The sequence below is a fragment of the Vulpes vulpes genome, chromosome 5, assembly GCF_048418805.1.
Source record: "Vulpes vulpes isolate BD-2025 chromosome 5, VulVul3, whole genome shotgun sequence".
Taxonomy (NCBI): domain Eukaryota; kingdom Metazoa; phylum Chordata; class Mammalia; order Carnivora; family Canidae; genus Vulpes; species Vulpes vulpes.
Genome location: NC_132784.1, coordinates 130,226,543 through 130,246,045, shown reverse-complemented (window position 1 = coordinate 130,246,045; position 19,503 = coordinate 130,226,543). Strand labels below are relative to the sequence as shown.

Below are 19,503 nucleotides of genomic sequence, written 5' to 3'. Positions count from 1 at the left end.
TTTTAATTTACAATTTTATAAAAGAAACATGGAACAAAATTCCAGCAAACTCTGAATTTCCTAGAGAGAACACTTTGGCAAAACCAGTAGCTTGAAACTCCCAAATAAATAATTCAGTATGACAAAGGAGTAGCCAAGACTCCTCCATTTCTCCATTTGTTCAGTTTTTATATGTCAACTGTAAATTAGAAAAAATTCCTTCTTTTGAATCCTTGTTAAGGGTTTCCTCGGAAAATCTCACAGATACTAGAGCCACACCACCAGAGGATCAGAATTACATTGGCTGGGATTTACATAAGACTACTTCTAAGGCAGAGGAATGGAAAAGCGAAAGCACCATGCATATCTGCATATGAAGGGCAAGTCCAGAAAGATTCTGGAGAAATAAAGATGTGTTTTATGCCTCCAAGGCATCACAGCAAGCAGAATGGCACTCAAAACTAAAGGAAGAGTTTACTTTTGTTAACAAAAAGTATAACATTGCAGTAATTTAATCACACCATTTGGGATCTCAACTTCAGCATTTCCTTGGACTTTCCAGGCTCAGGCATATGGGGGCACGGTTGGCAAACTGGTGGTTTGGGTTTGACAGCCGGCAGGGAAGGAGTACAAGCTATTACTCACTGCTGACACTTCACACACCTCCGGGCGTGTCTGGGACCTGGAGTAGCCTCATAGAAAGACATTTACAGAGGGTGGTGGACACATGCCAGGGAGAAAGAACCTGGTGAGGGTTCTTCATTGAAAGCACCCGGAATCCTGAAAAGAGCAGCATGGTAATAGCTGTTCAGATTCATCCTTAGCCCTGTCCCCTGGTGCAAGCCTGGTCCTAGGGATACAAAAGGTGCCAAGTGAAAACAGAAGGGGCAGTGTGTCATGCTAAGTGCAAGAGGCCAGGTGCTGAAGGCAATATACTGTATAATTCCGTTGATATGAAATGTGCAGAACAGGCCAATCCATAGACAGAAAACACATTAGGTGGTCGCCAGGGACTGGAGGTGGGAGATGAGGAGTAACTGCTTACAGGTATGGGGTTTCTGGAGAAGGTGATGAAAAAGTTCTAGAAGTAGGGAGTGGTGGTGGTTGGACAGCACAAGTGTACTTAATGCCACGGAACTGCACACCTTAAAAATGGTTCAAATGACAAATTCTATCCTATAATAATAAAAGCTGTATCTCCATATCCACACACTGGGGACAAAACTATAGTGTCTTGGGATGCCACAAGGGAATAGGACAGTCCATCTCTACTCTGGGCATCTTTACAAGTTCTGAGGGCTCAGAGCAGCGGTCAGCAAGGATGTTGCCTGGTGCAGGAGAGGGAGGGACCCAGGCGGGGCTGCAGGATGCCTGGCGGTAAGATGCTGGGTGGCAAAGGGAGGAACTTGCTGTGCCCACTGTACTTTCATTTAATATGAATGAGTTAGCTTTCCAAGGTAACAACATGGGTAGATGCTATCACTGCCACATTGTACATACCAACCTCGAGCTCAGAAGTTCACACGGCTTGTCCTTCCCGAGTTTATGTAGCTAGTGGGTAGGATGGAGGACTCAATCTCAGATGTGGCCCTGCCAAGCCCTGAATGTAAGAGAACCAGTTGTACGGATGGGTCAGCCTATCTCCTCCTGCGGGTTGGAACAAGATGACTGCTCACTCATACTGGGATGCCCTCTGAGGCTCTGCTCTTGAGGAAAGGTGGCATAGGTGCCTGGCTACTGAGGCTAATTTGGAAGTGTCTGCTCAGTGATGAATCACTCAGCGTGTACCTCTGTCCTGATGCAGGCAAAACATTTTTGAAAGCCTGCTGGTACGAAATGCAAATATGTCTCAGAGGTACTAATGCTAATTCGGTGTGAGACGTGAGTCCTGATAAGGAACAGAGACATGGGGTTGCAGGAAGGGCGGGGAGGTCTGAGCAGTATGAGGGTGGGGAGAGGCTATGGTACAATTTATTTGTGTTACAAGTTTGCCTTCATGGTTAGAGAATGTCTCCTCTACACTTAGACATTGGGGCAGCAGCCTCACCGGGCTCAGCTTCTTGACATTTTAAGGCAAGTAACCGAGTAGGGTATCAGCTTATGTTGTCCATAGAACTCTGTGCCATTGTCGTCTCTAGGGCATTGTTGGTGGCAGGGAAGAGTTCTCCAGATGGTTTTGCCCTTCATCGGGAATGACGCCTAGATCCGTTCAGCCTTACAAATCACTGGGCTCATGGGCTACCAAAAAGAAAACTCATGCTCATCAGGAAGATGTAGACTTGGCTTCCCTAAAGGTGTATTTATTGTTCATTTTTGTTGCCCATTAAATTCCATAGGAGAAGCATAAAGAATGGAATCTAGAACAGCCAACTAGAGGAATTTGAGTTGGTAAAATTTGATGTCTGCCCTGTCCCAGCACCCCAGAAAATACCATCCTAGCTGGCAGAAGCAAGTGTGCAGGTCAGAAATCCTTTAGTTCCCTCATTTAAGGGCATTTCCACCTTGTGTTCATGGACAGAAGCCTTGTAAAATGCATGGAAAAACACAGGGTGCCAGGAAAGGAAGACTTTGAAAAAGTGCAGGTGAAAACTTTGGGGGGAAAGTCGCCTCTATTTTTGGCAACAGTGTTAAAAACATGCAAAATCAGTTCTGCTTCAAAGTACACTATGTACCCATCTCACACGTGGTCATTGCTATCAGCTCCAGAAACATCTTTTAACTGTCATTTGTTCCCATTGCATTTAAGGCAGAGATCTCCGTATCTGTTGGGATATCAGGAGAAAACAAAGAGAACAAAATCCTTCCAATTAAAAATCCCTACAAATTACCGGCTATTGCAGAACCACACAAGCTTCTTACAGTGAGTCGTTTAGGGCAACTCTAGCGGCCTATCTCAAATTGTGGACAGAGTCACCTGCGGAGCTTGTTAGAAAAGAGGATTCCAGAGAGTAGGCCAAACTCTGCATTCTAAAGTACCACTCAGGGGGTCAGGAGCCTTTGCCCTTGGGGATCCCAGCAGCCCAGGCGGGAGGAGGGGGGGCTCTTCCCTTGGGTTCATCTGGAGCAGCTTGCTTTTCCATCTGCATCACTTCGAGAATGTTTTTCCAAAAAAATGAATCTGTTCTTCCACTAGCAAAGAGGTATCGACACACAATCACTGTTTGGAAAAAAGAGAAAACAGACACCTGGGAATCTTTCAGTATCTTCAGCACATTCTTTTAGATATGAGGGCCATTTGCCACCCATTACTACATTTGTGGACATTTTGGGGAGTACTCTTGTTGGAGTATTTTAACAAGTAGTAAGTGTGAGACATAATGTTAGCTTTTAGCTGCCCCATTAAACAAGGAAGATGAAAAGCAAAGTCGTGCTCATAGTAAAGCAAAAAGGAAGAGGCTGCGGCACAGGCCATCCCAAAAGTAGCTGCAACTTCCCAGAATGCACTGGGGAGGCCAAGGGCTCAGAGGTGGGCCGCGGCCCTTCCCTGACAGCTGATCATTCATCACCACCTGCAGAAGGGCCCAGAGCTAGGCCAACCCAAACTCTCAGGAAAAAGTTTGTGATTGCGGGAAGGCTCTCCTTGAAAGAAATTGAAAAGCATGTCTGGGGAAGAATTAGGTTTCCAATGTGGATGTGGGTGCCTCAAAGTAAAGTTCTCTTTTTATGTACCCTAAAAAGCCAGTCAGTTCCCAATCTCAACCCAATACACTGAGCTCTCGTGTTCTTTCTTCCAAGCCTCTGGCTTCTGACTGTGTTCCAACCAAGTTGAAAGAAAGGAGGCTCACATCCTGATACTTCTCCTATGGAACTGCAGAATACCAAAGATAAAGATTTTTTAAAAACATAAAAGATTTTATGTTTTTAAGAGACAAGTAAGAGGCCATCTACAAAGCAACATGAATCTAACTGGCATTGGACCTCCCATTGGCAAAACTGTATGTCTAAAATCAGTGGAGCGATGCCTTCAAAGTTCTGCAAGATGATTCCCAGCCAAGAGTCCCATTGCTGGTCAAACTTTCTGTCAACAGCAAGAGCAGAGTAAGGCCCATTTTGGAACTTGACAAAACTTACACGTCTTATCTTTGCACCCTTTTTTCTTAGGAAATCGGAAGGTACTTCAGCAAAATAAGTTGATGAGCCAAGAAAGAGGAAGAGTTAAGATCCAGGGAGCAGTGCGTGACACACAAGCGAGCCATACCCAGGGAGCCCCACTACAACAGTGTCTGGAAGTTCTAGAAAGCACTGAGTCTAGATTGCAGTGGAAAGACAAGGCTTAGATGAAATATCTCCAGAAAAGAAGAAGATTCCATAGAAGTGATAGAGTATTTGAGATATTGAGAGAATTTGAAAACATGGTAAAAAAGAAAGGAAACTAGAAACTTTAGCAAAAACAAAAGGTGTCTGGGAAAGCCACAGTCAGGAAATGAAGTGGTTGTTCCAAAGCAGAACAAGAAGTCACTGAGCTCCAAGAAGAAAAGTAGGACAGATTCAATGCTATAGAAAAATAAGAAGCTGGAAGATGGTAGCCACTTCCTAAAGAAAGTATATATTTCTTCTCACAATAAAAAAAAAAAAAAAGATGGGTAATAAGATACTTCAGGCAAAACAAACAAACAATATAAGAACAAGGTTATGGTTTTATAAGAAACAATAAAATAAATAGACAACATGACCCACTTGTGCAATGAGATGTGGCATGATCTTGAGTACTTGGTGAGGTATGAAAGGAGAACCTATTTGAATATTTTGAGTGGCACTAAAATCCAGACTAGAAGGCCATGTGATCACAACATGCTTCTTGGCTCGGCGGGAAATAATAAGGTAGCCATATTAAGGTTAAGAGTGTTTACTGGCTTTCAGTTTTTGAAACAGCCTGTAAATAAGGCACGACAGATTTAATGAGAACATAAATGCTGCTAAAATCCTTGACAATGTGGAAGTCAAAGTTTGCTGGGTGGGAGGAGGGGAAGTGAGAACCAGAGCACTAAATAGGGAATCAAGAGACCCCCTCCATAGGTGACTGAACAAATGGGGATTTAAAGATGCTGTTTCAAGTTACAAAGGTAACTAAAACCAGAGCTATGCTTCCATTAGGAGAAGGGAGGAAAAGGAAGTAGATGTTAATGAGCTGAAACCCCATGCGCCATAGCAAGAAATGAACACGGGAGACATCCAGCTAATAAATCAAGAGACAGATATAAATGGAAAGTATTCAGAAACCTAGAGATAAACCCCTAAGACCTGATGGGAATGGTTCAATGTGATTGCCTTAGGGGAGTAATCCTGAGGGTAGGGAGGGGTACAGCTGAGAGCTGTATTTCTTCACAAACCCTCTAACTGAAATGATTTTTAACAACCTGCTGCACGTAATGCATTTACATCGAGAAATATTTTTAGAAAATCAGTTTCAACATTTGGGCTGCATCTGGTATGACATTAGCTAATTCTTTGGGGCCAGGCACTAGGCCCTCATAGTTCCCATCCATCCTCCCAACAACTTTATAAAGTCAGTCTCCTGGACTGGATTTTTCTCAGCTGCAAATCCTGAACTGAGGCTTCAAGTGCCGGTGATTTATAAAGAAGGTCTCCAGAAGAAACCAGGAAGGGAGTAAGGAAAACTTTTTTTTGCAAGAAGCAAAGCAGGGGTGCAATTTCAGGTGAACTCCCCACCCGACCCCTGTCTCATCCTCTCCCCAGGGCTCTGAAGCATAAACCACACTCAGAGTCTATCCTATCTTGAAGCTCAACTTCTCCTCCTGCACCAGGCAGTCATCAGCTCCAAGTGAGTCTGGGGTATAAATTCCAGGAACTCCTTATTCTCTACTGGGGGGAAGTGACTTCAGCATCCAAGAATCAGAGAACTTCCTAACAACCACAGTACAGTATCTAATAGTTACTATCAGAGGTGATTATACTTGTAGCAGGCCCAGGAAGGTGCTCAGAAATGCCCTCAGAGTGACAAGATAGGAATTTCCATGGAACTTGTCTATAATGGTTTGGTCAAAACACAATCATATTAGGTCCCTTTGGCTATTTCTCTATATAGATAAGGATATATCTATTTATATGTATTAAATACAGCACCACACTAATATCTATTTGTATAATATCCACCTGCATTTATACCACCATATCTACATTTAATCCCCTACCTATTCATATAATGTAGATCATCTGTGTGATATATATATATATATCAAGCCAAATTAAAGGGATAGGAGGTCCCCAGACTCCAAAACACTGGTCAATTAATTTCTGAACAGAATGCTGGTGACATAGGATTGAACAAAGCAAAAATGGTTGTTGCTGTCATACTGCTTAGAACTCAGTTCCATTGAAGACCTGGAACCGATGAAAGTTTTAATATAGCAATAGACAGTAACTACCCATCAGACAGAGGTTAGTTATTACTGGAAGCACAGAAAGAGCCGCATTACAGAACCAGTTGTGGGGTTGGGGTGGTGTTCTGAGGCCATGACCCACTTGGTCCAGGTGGCAATATACCCCCTCGTACAGATATTCGTGCCTATATTATCTTTGAATAATTGACATGCCTAATTCCGTATTCATGGTCATCTGGAAATCTTCTGCTAATATTAGGATTTTCATGGTTTTGTCCTTCTATAAGCAGAGAAATTGTTGGCCAACGGACAATCATATCAGGTCCCCTTGACAACTATATTTCTCTTTGTAAATAAAAAAGACATTCTGGTTTTATAAACCTAGCTCTTTGGGTGTGAGTGAGTATAAGGATATTTGGATCCATTCCAGGACACTAATTACATTGAGCTCCTTGAGCTCCCTGGGCTGGATGGAACAGAACTCGCCTTGGTTCCATTGATGATACCAACAGTGGTAGACATTAGTTCCTCATAGTCACATGTGTTTGGAAACATCACTCCACAGGATCCCAGGAAAAAAATAGTGTTCTGTGGACAAATAATTTGGGAGACACTGCATGTTGCATTTTTGGAAACCCACAGTGAACATTAGAGAATATCAATAACTTAGAATTTCAGCATTTAAGAAAACGTGATTAACATTTTTCATGCAACACTCACCAAACTCACTTGACATTGGAACACCATCATCTTGTTTTTTTCTGACTCAAATGTATGCATGCATATACGTGGAACTAATACTGTGAGTGGCCCATTTAGGAGTAAGCTAAAGATGTTTCTGTCTGTTGTAGTCAAACATGACCATTTTATAGATGAAGAAATTATCTACATATATGTAGATAAAAAATGTACATGTCTACAATGCAAATATATACAATGTACATACAATACACACATACAGTATATATAATGTACATATACACAACATGCATATATACAATACATATACACATGGATATAATGTATTTATATACACACACAATTTATATATACAGTGTACATATACACACCATGTGCTTATATACAGTGTATATGCACATACATGCTTGCATATATCATTATATACATATTTATATTTTTAAAGGTTTTATTTATTTATTCATAAGAGACAAAGAGAGAGGCAGAGACATAGACATGGGCAGAGGGAAAAGCAGATTCCTCACAGGGAGCCCGATGCAGGACTCAATGCTGGAACCCCAGGATCATGCCCTGAGGCAAAGACAGATGCTCAACCACTGAGCCACCCAGGCGTCCTTATCATTATATATTTATGATTTATATATTTATATATCGGGCTCTGGAGGAAATAATGAACTGTTTTCAATATAAAATAAGCTAAATTAAGAATTGTTTTCTTTTTGAGACATAATTGACATATAATGTATTAGTTTTAGGTGTATAACATCATTACGATTGATATAAGTATATTCTGTATAGTTACAGTTGTCTTTTCCTTGCAAGATGAGAACTTTTAAGATCTTCTCTCTTAACAATTTTCAAATATGCAATATGGTATGGTTAACTCTATTGACTATGCGGTACATTATATCCCCAGAACTTACATATCTTAATAATTGAAAATTGATACTTTTTGACTTGCTTCACCCATTTCATCCACTCTGAATCCCACTTCTCTGCCAACCACCTATCTGGTCTCTGCATCTATGGGCTCAGGGTTTGTTTGTTTAAGATTCTACATATAAGTGAAATCATACAGTATTTGTCTTTCTGTCTGGCGTATTTTAATACCCTTAAGATCCATCCATGTTGTTGTAAACAGCAGGATTTCCTTTTTTCTCATGGCTGAATAATATTCCATGGTATACATATGTATCACATTTTCTTTATCCACTTATCTATCAGTAAATACTCTAATAAAGCTGCATGGATGGGACTCCTGGGTGGCTCAGCAGTTGAGCGTCTGCCTAGGGCTCAGGGCATGATCCCAGAGTTCTGGGATCGAGTCTCACCTCGGGCTCCCTGCATGGAGCCTGCTTCTCCCTCTGCCTGTGTCTCTGCCTCTCTCTCTCTCTCTCTGTCTCTCATGAATAGATAAATACAATCTTAAAAAAATTCACGCCAGAGAGAAGCTTTTTAAGTGAGTGTAGTAAATATCTTTGATTGACTAAAAATGTAAATGTAGGTGTTAAGAGGAGTATATACATATGGATTTTTAAATGGATGCAGTTTTCTTAAAGGCAAAGCTTTTCAGGTAGTCTAGAAAGAAATACAAAGGAGAGAAGAGAAAGACATACCAAAAATTTCTTGAAAGGTGCAGAGGAAAACCAGAGCTAGAAGTAAATGTGACTAGCTAGGATGAGCAGGAGCCTCACCAGACTCTCCTAAGCACTGGGAAAAGCATCACTGTGACGGATTTCTAGCTCTTGAGGGACCTAGGGTGGATACTGTGCTCTTCAAATAAGCATACAACACGAGTAAAGGATGAAAATGCAGTTATATCGATACTAAACCTTTTTTAAAATAAGATCTTCCTTCCAAAAAAGATTTAAATAACCCCCTCCTGCTTTTTCACATCAGATTTTTAAGTCTTCTTCAGGTGTTAATAGCATATCAAATGAGAACTGCTAGGATTTGAAAGTGCATTTTGACTCAATTCCTGTGGATAGGTTCTACATGTTCCTTGATTTTGCTTGATTGATTTTTCCATAACTTGCAGGGAGTCATAGACTATCTATGGCAACATTTATTCTTGATTTGAAATCTATTTGTTCGACAGATGAGACCAAATTTATTCATCAGCAAATCCTAACCCTCCCATAATAACTGGTTTCCTTCTTTTCTGGGGTTCGGCAGAGGCTCAGGGAAGAGTAAGTTTGAAAGTGATGAGACCCCCCTGGATGACAGTTCTCTAGGCTCTGCTCATTCTCCAACATAGGAATAGGCAGGAGAGGGGTTTTTTGTTTTGTTCTGAGAGGTTCGAGGTTCAGAGTACAGCACCAAGTATGACATTGTCCTGTTTTTTTTTTTTTTAAGATTTTATTTATTTGAGAGAGAGAGAGAGAGAGAGAGCACAAAGAGGAGAAGGGGCAGAGGGAGAGGGAGAAGCAGGCTCCCCAATGACCAGGGAGCCCAACGTGGGGCTTGATCCCAGGACCCCAGGATCACGACCTGAGCTGAAGGCAGATGCTTAACCGACTGAGCCACAGAAGTGCCCTGACACCTTCCCTTCTTAATGCCATATGAGTTAAATGACAGAAAATACATTTGTGTGGAATAAGAAGCAGCTCAAGGAAGCACTCATGTAACATTCGATCCCATTATTTTTCCCCCATAAACGTGAGAAACAGTTATTAACTTCCTTGGTGACCTCTTCTTGAAAGGCCAATCTGCCTTTTAAGTGGAGGTTAAAAGGTTTAAAATTATAGCTAACATTTATTGAGCATGTTTTTTTTCCAGGGATAATTTTAAATCATTAGAGTAGAAGTGAAGCCACGTTCACTAAAAATGAAGCTATGGATATGGGGGAGAGAGAAGAAGAATGTTCATCTTATATCCCTATGCTAATAAAATAATAACATAATTCTTTACACTTATCAGACAAAGCAAGGTGTACACTGGCCTTCAAAACAGCAGCCTTTGCCTTTCCCTTCAAATGAACATTTGCAGGAGAAAATATTACATGTAATTCAAAGTATTCTGTGCCTGGTTTAAACAGCACTGTGTTCGCTCAAATTTCTTTTAGGCTATAGACACATGGGCCAGTGCTTATTTTCATGGTTGATTTAATCCATCCCCTTTGCCACTGTGGGGATTATTCCCTACAGTTATTCTCCAGTGATCTGTCAGTTCAGATTAAAAAAAGTTAAGTGACAAAGATGCGGTGGCTGATTCCTTTAGAAGGCTGTGGATGCTAGGATGTATAGCAAGAGACTTCTTTTTAAGAATCTGACTGTGTTCTCCTCATTTTTACTTCCCCCCATAACTACAAGCTTTCCTTACCGAGACCCAGCCTCAAACACCTTAAGCAGGTAATGCAATTTTGTTCCTATATAACAAGTTGAGGGTTGCCAAAAAGCTTTATAGCTCTGATCTCATGGGTTCTCTTGCTTATTTCTTGAGAAGAGGCGATAGTATATATTTCCTCTTACTCTACAGATGAAGAAATCTAAACTCAGACATGATTCTAGGACCATGTGTATCTTAGCTTTGCTTGGCTCTCACAATAAGTGATAATACTCTCCTTCAGCTACATCTATTTTTATATCTTGGAATTAAGAATACATCCTTGCCACATTTGCAATCCCATTCCAGATTCATTGAAAAGAAACCTGTTACAAAATGCCCTTAATTGTGCGGCAAAATGTTACTTGGGTTGCATCATAAATATTCTTTTAATTCTCATTTTTATTTCCTTTTTCCATTTCTGCAGCAGAATTCTTTAGTAGAATAATTACTACACCTCATGGCGAATTTGGTTAGGTTGTATTGATGTGCAAATCAGTCATTCAATTCACATAGTTCATTTTAAGCTTTCATAGGTAATAAGTAATACAGAAGAAAACTAATAGCTTCAATGAAATAATTACGTTGATAACCCTACTGGAAGAAAAGAGCCATGAAAAGAAGAATCGTTGGAAAATTCATAAAAAGCAATATATGCTGGGATATTCATGAGGCTAGAATGTAGTATGGTTGTATCACTTACATGGGCACCAGTGTTTGTGCAAATAAATTCTGTGGATTTCTGTCTACCAGGCTGGTTTATCTTGCTTATGAGAAGTAAAGCAGCATTATTTATACTTTGTTAATGCAGTACGGACACAAAAGGCAAATACAAATGTTATCAGTGAGGACAGATCAGGTTATATGTGGTAATAAGCAGTCCTACAAGCCCAGTGGTTTAGCTCAACAAAGTTTATTTCTATTCGTGTCATCATCAGTTGGGGTCTTAGCTCATTGTAGTCATGCAGGTGCTCAAGGTGATGGAACGGTCACCATCTTGAGCACAACCAGGATGCTACCAGAAGGAAAGAGAGCTTTTGGGGGTGGGAATTAAATGCTCCTGCTTGCAAGTCACTTCTTCACTTTCTACCACAACTCATTGGCCACCCCCAAAATAATTAATGACCTCCACGAAGGCATCACTCTGTCGCTCAGATAGTCTCTGTGTTTATCACTTTCTTTCCATTTTTATTTTCCTAAATTTAACCTCATTGTCACCTGGATCATTGAAAGAGCCCATTCACTGGCCTCTAATTGTTTACCTTCTCTGCTCTCTGTCTAATTCATTAATTTGACAAATGTTATCAAGTCATGTGTCAAGTGCCCATCTGCCACCAGAATTATCCTTCTAAAACACAGATAGGATTACACTGCTAATGGAAAAAGAAAAAGACAGAGCCTGCCTGATGGTTCCCACGGTCCAGAGAATGAAACCTCTATTCATATTCGAGAATGATTGCGTTTGCTCCAGCCCTCTTCTCCAGACTCACTTCAAGCCCCTCTGAACTCTCACATCTAGGTCAGAGGTAGAAGGTGGCGGTACATGGCTCGGCCCAGCTTATGGAAACAGAGCTTTGAAAAAGCTTGAATTTGAGAGCCTGCATAAAATACGCACTGTCCATTTTTCTTGAAAAAAAAAAAAAAACAATCCAGAAGGTCTTGCAGCATGACTCTTGTTCCTGTATGGGACCTTGGAGCTGAGTAGCAGCTGTCCTGCTAGTCAAGGCTGGTACCCACCACCGCCTGAATGAATCGCTCTTCTCTGCACTCCCATAAGGGGACAGTCACGCCTTGCACCACAATGAATAATGTGCACCCGGTTGCCTCTTTTGTCAAATATCTTCCTACAGAAGGTAACCATGTTTCAGCCAAGTCTTTTTTTTTTTTTTCCATCTTAAGCTTCTGTTTCCTCTCAACAACCTGCTTATAGTAGGTATTCACTAAATCATTGAGAGATGATGATTGTAGGGAATGTAATTTGATTTGCCACCTGTTTAATTTATCTTGTTTGTTTTTCTGTTTTTTTGCCTTGCGTCCTGTGCTTGCTTGGCTTGGCTCACAAGAGAAGAGATGCAATAGCAGACTTCTTGAGGTTAAAGAGATTCATTGCTGAGGTTTCTAAAAGGCTAGGGTCTACAATTAACTTCGTAGATTCCCGTGTTCCTTTTTTGTAACTAGGCACGGTAAAGGTAACCATCCTGACACCTTTGGAGCCATGCCCTAAAAATTCTGTGGAATAATTTTGCTTATGAACTACAATGTTCATAAAGGAAGTGAGTGAACATTCAAGAATGCAAGATTTGAAGGCGTGGAATAGAAATTCAACATGAAATGTGTATATAAAATGTGGTCAAAGAGAAAACGACAAGCTTCCAATGCTCTGAAAGGTTATCTGGGAAAACAGTAAAGAGTTCAGGTGGGTCTGCTAAGGACAGATTAAATCATAATCTTAGAAGAGTGAAAAATGTCATCAGAACCCGGGACTGACCCAAATTCTACCAATCTCAGAAGAAACATCATAGAACATATGGATTAGAGGGTTTGAGTTGAAGGTCAGGTTTTTAGTATGTCCCGGCTAGCAGGCTGAGCAAGTCAGCCAGGCATAACGATTGCATTGCCCCGTTAAGTAGGGAGCAGAGTGGCAGCGTCGATGTGGGGGCCCCGTGGGTCACTTGCTGTCTTCTCTTTCCAAAGCCACGCTCTACTCCTTACCATCAGCAAATGAATACTCTAGTCATCAGGGAAACTGGGCCTAAGAGTGGGGTGGATGAGCCTAAATTCACTAACAGTGTTGAGAAAGCACCACTTTCAGATCCTTTCTCCTTATAATGGATTAAGACATTAAATACACATCTGGTGGGCAGCCCAGGTGGCTCAGCGGTTTAGCACTGCCTTCAGCCCAGGGTGTGATCCTGGAGACCCAGGCTCGAGTCCACGTTGGGCTCCCGGCATGGAGCCTGCTTCTCCCTCTGCCTGTGTCTCTGCCTCTCTCTCTCTCTCTCTGTGTGTGTCTCTCATGAATAAATAAATAAAGTAAATAAACAAACAAATAAATAAATACACATCTTGAACCTGTTGTAGATAACTGGTTTATTTTATTTTCTTTTAAAGATTTTATCCATTTATTCTTGAGAGACACAGAGAGAGAGAGAGAGGCAGAGACACAGGCAGAGGGAGAAGCAGGCTCCATGCAGGGAGCCTGACATGGGACTTGATCCTGGGTCTCCAGGGTCACGTCCTGGGCTGGAGGCGGTGCCAAACCACTGAGCCATCTGAGCTGCCCAAGGTTTAGAGGATGATGAGAATTGGAATTTTATGGCAACATAGCATCTTATAAATAGAAGTTACTCATTCTCATTTTTGCTTGCCTGGACCAAGGTAATGGTCTTCTGTTTGTTTTTCTATTGTGTGTGTGTGTGTGTGTGTTTGTGTGTCTGTGTCTGTGTGTGTGTACATTTTCAGCTTCATAGCAATGGTTTATACATTGTAAGTACTTTTTTTTAATTGAAGTACAGTTGACACACAATGTTGCATTGGTTTCAGGTGTACAACACAGTGATTTGACAACTCTGTATGTTATGCTATGCTGACCACAAGTGTAGCTACCATCTAAAAACAAAATATATATATATAGTAAAAAAAATTTCTTTAAGTACAGCTTCCCCTTTCGTCTTCTTTTTCTCTCTCTGCCTTCTTCCATCTTTCTTCCCTTCCTTTTGCCCTATCTTCCCTCTTTACCCTGAAAAGTTATCAAGCACCTACCATGTGCCAGGGAAGTAGAAACATGAACTAGACTCTGATTTCCCCACAGTTCATTCACATTCCATCCAGGAAAACAAGCAGGCAAATGCCCAATCATGATAACCATGTGATAGGTTAATACCGCTTTGATGACTTTCACCTTTTCCCTTCTCCAAAATAAATATAATCTCCAGCCTTCCTATTAAAACACCCACAGAGGGATCCCTGGGTGGCGCAGCGGTTTGGCGCTTGCCTTTGGCCCAGGGCGCGATCCTGGAGACCCGGGATCGAATCTCACGTCGGGCTCCCAGTGCATGGAGCCTGCTTGTGTCTCTGCCTCTCTCTCTCTCTCTCTCTGTGACTATCATAAATAAATAAAAAAAATTTAAAAAAAATAAATAAAACACCCACAGCTTAGCCTCAGCCCCATTTCCGGGGTTGCTCCCACCATTCTCCTATGTGAGGTCTCCATTCTGATTGAACACTTTGCCTATCGCTTCCCACCCACACTTGGCTCTCCCATGTCCGTACTCTTGCCCATGCTCCTTCCACTTCCAGAAATGGTCTTTTCCCTCATCATCTCTCTCTGACAAGACCCTATATTTTCAGAACCCAGCTCACTTTCCTGTGCAGCCCCTTCTCCCACCTAGTGCGTAGTAGGTGTGTTGCAATGACATTCTGGTTATGGGGTGTATACATAACCTCTAGAGCTGTTAGGCATACTGTATTATGTTAGAACATGGTGTTCTTTGTTGAGACCATATTGAGACTCTGAGGAGTCTGGATCATGAGCCCTCTTGAGAATCTGTTAAAAATGTATACACTTCCCCGATAGACATGCTCATATTTGCAAATTTAACATTACTTTTCAGGAGGAGATTTCAGATGCCTCTGAAGTGCACCCATAGGTATCTACCCAAGGTTAAGAACTGCTGGGGATCAGGCTACAGGTCATGGTGAAGGGCTTTCTTTTAAACATGGGGCTCCTCCAATAGTGTTCACTGATATGGAAAGGTAGGTCTTCATACACAGATTTGGAATTTGGAGGTGGTAGAGGGAATTCCAGCCCCTTTGATGGTTTTTATTCCCTTGGGTCTGGTCTTGACAGTTCTTGCTTGTGGTCTGGACCTCCCAGGTAGGAAGTGTTAAAGGCCTCTCTGCCACATGGAGATTCATTCCGAGTGAGCTCAAAGCTGATGGCAGGTTACTCTTTGAGCTTTTACTGAAGTCATGATAAAATATTCCAGTGCAGTCTCATTCTGTTAGGGGGGCTTAAAGTGATCCTGTAATGGCAGAGATCAGACACTACAGGACTTTCTTGGACCAAGAATCAGGTGGACATCCCTTAACTCTTTATCCATGTCATAAAGGGATGTAATTGTAAACAATATTTTTGAAGAGCTCTTGGTGTTCTTTATCCATGAAGGGGGTACTCAGGTCAAGAAAGAGGGGCTTCCACGGGATAACACAGAGGGCTTATTTGTATCTTGGCATTGGGTAGATTCATCAGGCTTGTGTAGGGCTTTAGCTTAGAAAATGCAAAAGGTGAAAGACAGGGTGACTAGCTGCTCTGACGGGGAAGCAAAAGAGAGATGGTGGGTGGCTCTAGTGGCTGGTGCTCCAGGTTTGCATGAGGATGTGGCCTGGGGGAAGCACCAGTGTACAGAATCTTGGATCCCATCTGAGAGAGTTCTGTGGAGGGGTGAACAGGCCTCAGCATGGAGCATTTAGAGGTAGGGCATCACCCACAACGAGAGATCTCTAGTTGATAGGCCAGGACGGGGAGGTTTCCCCAAATCCATAAAACCACTTCTCGGGGAAAGAGTCAACTAGAAGTATCTCCAAGTCCAGTGAGCATGACGCTGGTTGGCAGAGTGCCAGTCAAGTCAGATGTCCCTGCTTTTTTCACTTCTAAGGGGTCAGAAATTATAAGCGGTCAGGGGTGGAGGAGCTGGAGTTTTGACTGTTACTACATCTGTACATTGTTCTTACTAACGTGAAGTAGTGGGGCACCAGAGTGGCTTGGTAGTTGAGCATCTGTCTTTGGCTCAGGTCATGATCCCGGGGTCCTGGGATCGAGTCCTGCATTGGGCTTCCTGCAGGGAGCCTGCATCTCCCTCTGCCTGTATCTCTGCCTCTCTCTGTGTGTCTCTCATGAATAAATAAATAAAATATTTAAAAAACGTGGAACTTGATCTCACGACCCTGAGACAAATGAGTCCTGTGGGTGCCCTAACACTACTTCACTTTATTATTTTTTTTTAAAGATTATTTACCCATGCATTTTCTCCTTTTCTCCCTGGTGCTGCCTCTGCCTTTCTAAGACCTTTGTTGGGGAGAAAGGGTAAGTTTCGCTTCCTTTGGGAACATTTAGTCAGCATTGGACACTACATATTACTATGTATTGACAGGATTATTAGAGAAGCTGTCAATCCTTGGGGTGCAGAGGGATCATCTGGGGTGCTTGTAAAGATGCTGATTCCAGGGTCCACAGATTTTGATTAAGTAGATCTCCAGTGGGCTGAGGAACTAGCGGCTTTTAACCAAGCTTCTGATACAGGGAATAAGTGGTCCATGCTTGAGCTGCACTGGTCTCCACTGGCTTCTAGGCACTGCAGGCTAGGTGCCTGTGAAGGCCCAGATAACCAGGGATGTTTCTCATCCTCAGAAATCTAACAGACTGGGGACACCTGGGTGGCTCAGTCGGTTAAGCTTCTGCCTTTGGCTGAGGTCATGATCCTGGGGTCCTGGAATGGAGCCCCGCATGGGGCTCCCTGCTCAGCCTGCTTCTTCCTCTGCCTCTGCCCCTCCTGCAGCTGATACTCTCTCTCTGTCTCAAATAAGTAAGTAAGTAAGTAAATAAATCTATAAATAAATAAATAAATAAATAAATAAATAAAATCTTTAAAGAAAAAAAATCTAACAGATTGATGGCATCTACACATAGCCTGCAAGTTATTGACATACGTGAGCATATATTTCTTTTGGAGGTATTTATAAACTATGGGTCGGCAGTAGGCTTAGTGTGGGAAAACAGAAAACCCACTGCAAGTGGCAAGAAAAAAAGGTGTTTCTACTGGTGGGAGATTCAGGCTGATGAGAGAGAGAAATAGAGGGCAAAGTCTTTAAGAGGCCAACCGCAGTGAAAGAGTGACTTATAATTTGAAGATTCTTCTGCTAGGAGTCTGCCAAATGTAGGAGAATCAGAGCTGGCAGGGTCCTTGGAACTCATCACACCCAACCTTACCCTTGAGAAATAGGGAGAATGAGACCCAGAGACCTTAAGTGATTGGCTCAAGTGCACACAGAGGAAAATTCAGGCTTGTGTATCTGTATTTTTTTTTAAGATTTTATTTATTTATTCATGAGAGACACACACAGAGAGAGGCAGACACACAGGCAGAGGGAGAAGCAGGCTCCATGCAGGGAGCCTGACGTGGGACTCAATCCTAGGTCTCCAGGATCACGCCCTGGGCTGAAGGCGGCACTAAACTGCTGAGCCACCCAGGGGGCCCTGTATATTTTGTATATATCTTGAACCAATAACCACTTATATCAAGGGTAGTCTTTTATGGGTTGAGACTTCTAGGGGCAGGTCAAGTCCAATAGGTAATATCCCTGCAAACACATGATTAAATGAGTGAACTCATTAGAGAGGCCTCCAAAAGTTCCTTTGTAAAGAACTATTTTATCTCAGATCATACAAGTGAGAAAATCCCCACTGTAATTTGTTATCTTTTAGCTTTTGACCATAAATTATTAAACTTGAAAAATATCATTGACACAAAAACCGAATTGTGTATACATCTTCATTTGTTCAGGCAACACATATTTACTGAGGGCCTCCTGTGTTCCAGGCACTGTGATTGCTCCCAAGCAATCTGAAATACGAAAGAAAGAGGCATCCACGTTAGAAAGGACTGTAGCTCTCTCTGGGTGTGTGCTGGATTTTATGAGCTGTCTGTGAGTACCAGCCATGTGGGCAGCCTATTTCAGTTTTACCTGCTACTGAATTAGGGGGTCCTCTGGGAAATATCGCCCCTCCAACACGTTCAAGGCCAGATGAAGCATCCCAGGGACACTTATTCCCTTTAGCCTACAGGGTGGCCTTCTGCAGAGGCAGGATTCAAGGAAGAGAAATTTCTCTCTGGAATAGAGTGACTTGCTTCTCCTCAAAGGAAGGTGAGCTCTTGATTCTTCCCCTCTCTCAGACTGAGACAACCCCACATCACCGGGAAGCTTTTGTCATCTTGGGCTGTGTTTGCATGGGGTGCCCTCTGGTTTTGTCCCTCACTTTGCAAGTGAAGGTATTTAAACAGAGACTGTATATTCGAAAAGACTTAAATCCACATTAGTCAAGTTTTTCCTTTTTATTATTCTTATTCTTATTAGGCAGTTAATGAAATGAATTTCTTTCCTGTGATTCATAATTGTGATGACATTTCATCTTCCTCCAGCCACAGCAATGTGGGGCCAGAGGACAGGGGAATCCACAGCCTTGTCTTAGAAAGAGGTACCTCAAAAGTATGCAGATGCAAATGTAGGAAGCTGATTAAGAAAGGGAGTCTTTTGGGTGATACTATACCCGAGCTCTGTGTGTGCTGGATCAACTGAGGTGAAGCTAAGAACTTTTCAGATGTGAAAACTGTTGGGTGATGTTCCCGGCACCTCCTACCCACCAGCCTTAATTCACTTGCACTTTCCTGACACACAACTACTAGGCTCTGGCCAGGAGCTCAAAGGGGCCTCAGGGCCAGTTCTCTTCTTAGGTCTTTCTCAGCCTCATTACTGGAGATCCTAATGCTTCGCTGTCAGACATTTTCATTTGAGCCTCTGGATCTGGTGGGGATGAATGTCAAAAGCAGCTCTGCACGAGATCACCGGCGCTTTGTTAGTGTGAGAGTGAAAAAGAGAAATCAAGAACCGTGTCCGTTTTAGTGGTCAGAGGGTCCTTGGCAATGACATGAATTCAAATCCATAGACTCAGGGACCTGAATGGGTACCTTCTGGGCAGTAAAAATAGGAACACTTAAAAGATGGCAAGTTGAATGTTGAACCCCATCAATAGATTGGGAGGACGCGTAATCCTTCTGAGATTTCTACTACCATACTAGTACTGTCACTACTATTGTTACTATAATTGGTATTTCTACTCTCATTGCTGTTACTCATATTGTTACCATTATTATTATTATTATTATTATTATACAGCATTAACTAGAACTTGAATTCAAGGAGGACTTCAGTCTGCTCTCAATCAACTTATCCCACCTGAACTGGCAGGATTTCCCCAGAGGACAAGCATATGAAAAGGATGGGGTCATCAATTTGGGGCAAATTGTTTACTAAATCTCAGGAAAATAAGTGACTCCACACGGGTCACTACTTTCCTAGTCTTAGGAAAATAAGTGACTCCACA

The 19,503-nt window shown here is 42.1% G+C and overlaps 1 protein-coding gene across 2 annotated transcripts in view; it reads right to left on the bottom strand.

Annotated features, from left to right (window-relative positions):
* The window catches only part of POU6F2 (POU class 6 homeobox 2), a 475,740-nt gene that overhangs the window by 128,931 nt on the left and 327,306 nt on the right, over nt 1–19,503 (bottom strand). The window lies entirely within an intron of this gene.